Genomic DNA, 5,922 nt, shown 5'->3' on the forward strand with positions numbered 1-5,922 from the left:
TCTCTTTTCTTCATGGGCCCCGGTGGCTGCTGTGGCACCAGAAGTCACATCCCATATAACCCACATCTTAATTAGGAAGGGAAGTGGGTGGGCAGAAAAGGGATTTTTTCTCATCCAGAATCTCACTCTTTTATCAAGCAGGAAAATATTTCCTAAATGTCCCAGTAGACTTCCCCTGTGACAGTGTGATAATGGAATCACATGTCCACCGTTAAACCAGAAAGGAGTTCCTATGGCTGACTTCGATCAATCAGGACTCAGCCTCTTTGGCTGCCCCCAAAGAATGCGGCTCTGAGGGTAATGGGGCCACAGCCAGGCTGGCCGCCAGTTCCCGCCTTGCTGTCAATCATTTCCCCTCTGGACTGCACCGGTGGGCCCAGATGTGCCGGACCTTCTCTGGCTTGTTCTCTCGGTGGTGCCAGCTCTCTTGTCTCCTCTTCCTCCCTGCCCGGTTCTCCTCAGGCCTCACAAATGGCCCTTGAGGTGAGGTGGAGCCCTCTCCTGCCTTCACCCGCCCATGCCCGGTGAGCTCAGCCGCATGGGGTCCCTTGTTCCTGGACTACCTGAGCCCAGCCTCTTCTCCCTCCCACGTCTCTCTCGGTCTTGCTCAGGTTTTCCAATCAGAGACATGGGTGTCACTTAGCCAGCCATGTCCCCCTCTGCCCACCCCCCCGAGAGAATGGCACTGCGGGCCACCCAGCCATCCGGTCCCAGATCCCGGAGTTGTTTCCCACTTCGTTCTCTCCAGCCCCGTCAGCCTTACCTTCCAACGGGGCCCAGAATCTGCCCACGTCCCCTCCTCGGCTGCCCTCCTCACCCTTCCCTGTGTCCACCCTCACCACTTCCGGAGGGACCTGTGAGAGCCTCAGTCATTCCCACTGCTGCCCTGCTCAGAGGCCTCCCAAGGCTCCCACCCGCCTCCAGAAAAGCCCACCTCATGGGCCCCTGCAGGATGGGCCTCTCTGCTCCCCACCCCTCCACCCTCCTTTCTGGCCACGCTGACTCTCACTCCCTCGTAAACAACACCCCACTTTCCCCCACACTTTCCCCACCTTCGTCCTTGTTGTTCCTCTCCTTGGAACACTGTTCTTCTGGATCTTTCCATGACCTGCTCCCTCTCCTCACTTGGGCCTGACTCCTCAGAGAGGCCTCCCAGACCAGCCCCTGCTGCAGCCCCTCCCCCATTCTCCATCCCGCCCTCGTCTTTCTGCTGCGCACTTGCCATCCTCTATGTGTTCGTATTTTTCAGCGTCTTGTGCCCACCCTGAAGGGGAGCTCTAGCAAGGAGCTAGTCTTGTTCGGCACAGGGCGTGGCGCACAGGTGGTGCACAAAACACTGGGCTTGGCGGCCGTCTTGGCAAGATCATCTCCCAGAGATGACCGCGGGGATACTGTCTGGGTCTGGAGGTAACTCCTGGCTGAGGGTTGACGGCCGCCCCCTCCCCCGACTCAAGGGGTGCTGCCTGGACCTCGGGGCAGGGGAGGGTCCCAGGAAGTGGGGAGAGGATCTTGGAGCTTCCACCTTGTCCAGAGCAGAGGGCAACACAGCCTTCGGGAGCCTAGAGGTGATACTGGGCAGGAATGGACTGTAGGAAATTTCAGCCCACCTTCAGTGCTCCCTGTGGGGACATCTTGACCGATGGTTTAATGTTTTTCCTTTTTTTTCTGAGCAGTGGTACCCACTGTTCAACAGAAGATCCTAGTGCAGCGGCCCACGTCTCCCAAGTGCAGGCTGTAAAGCTGACTTGTAAGGTGGAAATCGGCCACGGCCAAGTTCCCCTTGGGGATTCCACAGGAAGGACACAGCCCTCCCCAACCGAGGCGGATGTACAGTTTCCACAACTTCAGCCCGCCAATCCCCCCTGCGTTGAGTCCCGCCCAAGGGAGGCCTGGCCAGTGTTCTGGGGGCCATGGTGTGGAAACAGAGTTGCATCTGAGCAGACTCAGGCTGTGGGGGAACTGCTAACCCATACCTCCCCCTCCTGGCATATCCACCATCAATCGGCTCTTTTCTCTCTGAGACTGTCTTTTTAGTTTTTGCTGAGCATGTGTAATCAAATTCTTGTCAAAGTACCTAAGTTGTGGCTGCCCTGACTATAACATAATTAAGAGGGGGGCTGCTATTCTGGTTGGTATTGGGAATGGGGGGGCTCCTGGCCTAGACCTCTTCTCCAGGGTGACCCCAAGGCCCATCCTTGGAATACCAGGCTCAGGGGAACCCAGCCCATGATCAAGGGCCATGTCTCTGGTTTCCATCCAGGAAAGTAAGGCTGTGAAAGGTGGGGAAGGTCTTGCTTTGGGGACAAGGAACAGGGAGGCTGAAGCAGCTGTCCTGGGGGAGGGGGTCTGGGCAGGCAGGGATAGCACAGGGCCCAAGGCCAAAGCCAGATGTGGGAGGGGGTGTCTGGGGGTGTGACTTGTCCGTTGTACTCTTCATTCTGTGTTTTATCATTCATTCATTCAGCAAATATTAGTGAAGCACTTACTCTGTGCGGGTGCTGGGGAGGTGACGATCCCGGCCCACAAGTTGCTCATAGTCTGCTGTGGGAGATGGACATTAACCAAATCACTCTCAGAAATATCGATTTGTGACTGAGAGGTACAAAGTGAGGAAGGTCTACAGTGGGCAGGCAGGTTGATGTGACTGGGGAGGTCAGAAAGACTTCTTAGAAGTTGCTGAGCTGAGATCTGAAGGGTGATAGAGACCAAGTAGATGAGAAAGGGAGGAACAAATATTCTAGCAAGTGGGCACAGCAAGTGCAAAGGCCCTGGGGTGGGACGGAAGAGAGCCGTAGGTGAATCTAAAAGACCTTGTAGCTGGAGCTGTGAGGTGAGGGGTGAATGGGGAGTAGGGAAGGCTGAGTGCTAGGCTCTCCTCAGAGGGAGAACAGCCTGGCTTAGAGCAACGGAGAGCCTTGGGAAAGTCTGAGCAGGGAGATGGGTCACGAGGCACCTCTGCCTACCTCTGCCTTCTCACCTGACTACTTGGCATGCCCTGGCTCAGCATCTTTCATGAATGTTCTCTTTGAATCTCTACCACTTCTGAAGACTAGCTTCTGAAGGTGCCAGGGTTGAGCCCACTTGTCAGATGAGGAAACTGAGTCTGTGGATCTTCCCATGGCCCCGCCCGCTTCCTCCTGCCCGGAGAAAAGAGGAACAAGGAACCGGCGCCCCATAGTCAGCTGGGAAGAGTCTGGGTTGGGAATGGGGAGGGTGAGGCCCTCAGAGGCCTGTGCCTGGGATGGGCCAGAGCCCTGCTTCCGTTGAACCACAGCCCTGTGGCATGCCCCAAAAGGGAAGCAGAGGCTGCCTGTCCTCATCCCCTGTACCCTAGGGAGGGGGCTAGGGATGCCTGGTGGGGGGTGGTAGATGACGAGTGGGATCTTGAAGAACTTTCTGGTCAGCTGAACCCAGCTGGGTGACCTTGTGATCGAGCCTCATTAGCTGGGCTTCCTCCTCCTCTTCCAGCTAGAGGATCAGAGCCTCGCCCTTGCCTGTTCTCAGGATTAGCACACGGTGGGCCTCACTGATTGTCTGGGAGATGGGTGTCAGCTGAAGGAGCTAAAGGTGTTTTTCTTTCTGAAAGGAGTAGCCAATTAGGTAAAGAACCCGTGTATTCGACATTCAACAAATATTTATTGAGCACCCGCTGTGTTCCAGGCCTTGTCCTGGGTGTTGTGGAGACAGCAATGAACAAACCAGACACACATGCCAGCAGGCACCCCCCACCCCAACCCTGCCTGCCACATGGCAGACATCACCTCTAGCCCACTGAAATCAGAATCCTCGCCAGCTGTATGCGCTGGCTGGGGCCTGGCACCCGAGGGGACTGACCTGTCATTCCCAGAGAGAGACTGTGAATATGGTCTCTGAAGATTCCCTGAGAACCTCCTACATGATTGAAGCCGTTTCCTCTCAGTCTCTTTCAACAAGCATCTATTGAGCACCTACTGTGTGCCAGGTGCTGGGGACATAGCCATGACCAGGGTGGATATGATGCTTGCCCTTGTAGAGTTGGCATTCCAGTGGGGGAGAGAGACCAACAAATAAGGAGGTCCTTCCAGATGCGTGTCCATGCTGCACAGACATAAGCAGAGGGGTGTTGTAGGGAGGGGGATGGGAGAACCCCCCCTGGCAGGGGCTGGGGGGCTGTTTTGGGGCTGGAGGTGGCATTTATGGAGTCCTGATGGAGGTGCAGCCACCAAGGGAAAAGATAGGGGGGAACGGTGTTACAGGTAGAGGGAACAGTAAGCAAAGTTCTGGAGGTGGGAATCGGGATTGACTCATTTTAGGAACAGGAAGACGTTCATATTTCTGGGGAGGTGAGTGACAGGAAAAGAAGGAGGTGGTGTTGGCGGGGGCAGGAGCCAGATGTCCGGGGCTGGAGGCCAGGGACGGTCATGTGGATTTTATCCTAAACGGTTGCCGGGGGGTTGAATCAGGGGAGCAACTTGGTCAGGATTACACTGCGGATCTCTCCAGCTGCCACGTGGGAAGGTTGTGTAGGAGGCCAGGGTGAAGCAGGGCGATCAGGTTGGAAACATCCGCGGGCTTCCCGGTGAGCGGTGATGGCGGCCTGGACCAGGGTGGGGACAGCGAACTGGAGCTGGATGGCCAGGGCTGGTGGGGGGCCCAGGGCTCTGCATTCGGTTTCGTTTTTCCTTCCCCACAGTCCTCCCGCACCGTGGGGCTTCAGGTCACTGGATTTTCCCTGGTGCTGCTGGCGGAGCCCCCAGGATGCTGGTGATCTGGTCTTTCCCCCTCCCGGCCCCATCCCCTGCCCCAGCCCAGACCCAGCCTTTTCAGTGACTTCGTTTCCCTGCTGCTGGGGTCCCCCTGCGATTCTGCTCCAGCCCAATGGGCTGTTCATAAAACACTTGGCGACCTTGCTGGGGAGAGGCTTTTTCCGCAGATGCCTTCTTCAGATCAGGTTTGTCCCCAAGGTGGGGGCCCTGGGCTGGCAGGAGTAGATTTGTTTCCAGGTCCCTGATTCTAGAGAACCATCTGAAGGTAGCTTGCCGGAAGGCGGACCCTTTCTTGGGAGCATCCCTCTGATTCAGCCCAGCACTGGGATAGAGCAGGCAGACATGCTGTCCTTACTCACTCGGGTCCCAGGTGCTTGATTTGACAGTGCCTGGAGAGCTCTCTTGAGCAGGGTTCTGGGCTCCCTGGAGGGAGAATCATAATTGATTAGTAATGCCTGCTGTGGGCCCAGGACTGAGGATATGGGATCACACTGGCTTGATGGTTGTGTCTCCAGCATGCACTGGGTCTCAGGGCTGTCCTTCCCCATCATGCCCCTGAATCTTTAAGTGTAATAGATGTTGCTCGAAAACAGCCTATGGCTTTGGGTTCTGCATCAGTCAAGGGGGCATGGTGATGACATCCCCCCCGCCCCACAAGGGCTGGGAGGCTGGGAGGCAAGGCTTCCCTATTCTCTAGCGGTGCCTGGACACAGAGGCGCTGAGCTACATCGTCCAAAGTCATGCAGCTGGGAGATGGCAGAGGTGGGATTTGAACTCCAGGCCTCTGAATCAGGGACAGCGGGTGGAACTGTTGGGCCGGGGAGCGGAAGGTGCTGCCCGGATCTCCCTGTGACCTCGGACACCACTTCTCCTTTCTGCCCGGAGCACTCAGCACACAGGAAGCCTGGCGGGGGCCTCCCTTGCCCATCCTGTCTGCAGCGGGTGGACATGGGGTCCTGGCGTCACCCGCCACCACCCCGGGCCTCCCTCTTCCTGTCTTGTGCAAGACAAGGCGTCCCCTGCGTGGAATGGGCAGGCGGCTCTGGTGGATGGGTGGACGGCTGAAGAGGGGCCTCTCAGGCGGGGTCACTACCCGCAGTTACCGCTCGCAGGCCTGGCCGAGGCCCCGGCCCCTTCCTCTGCCTCTGCTTCTCCAAAGTGCTGGCAGCCATAAGCA

Source organism: Mustela nivalis (assembly GCF_964662115.1).
Source record: "Mustela nivalis genome assembly, chromosome: 8".
In the NCBI taxonomy this organism is placed as follows: Eukaryota; Metazoa; Chordata; class Mammalia; order Carnivora; family Mustelidae; genus Mustela; species Mustela nivalis.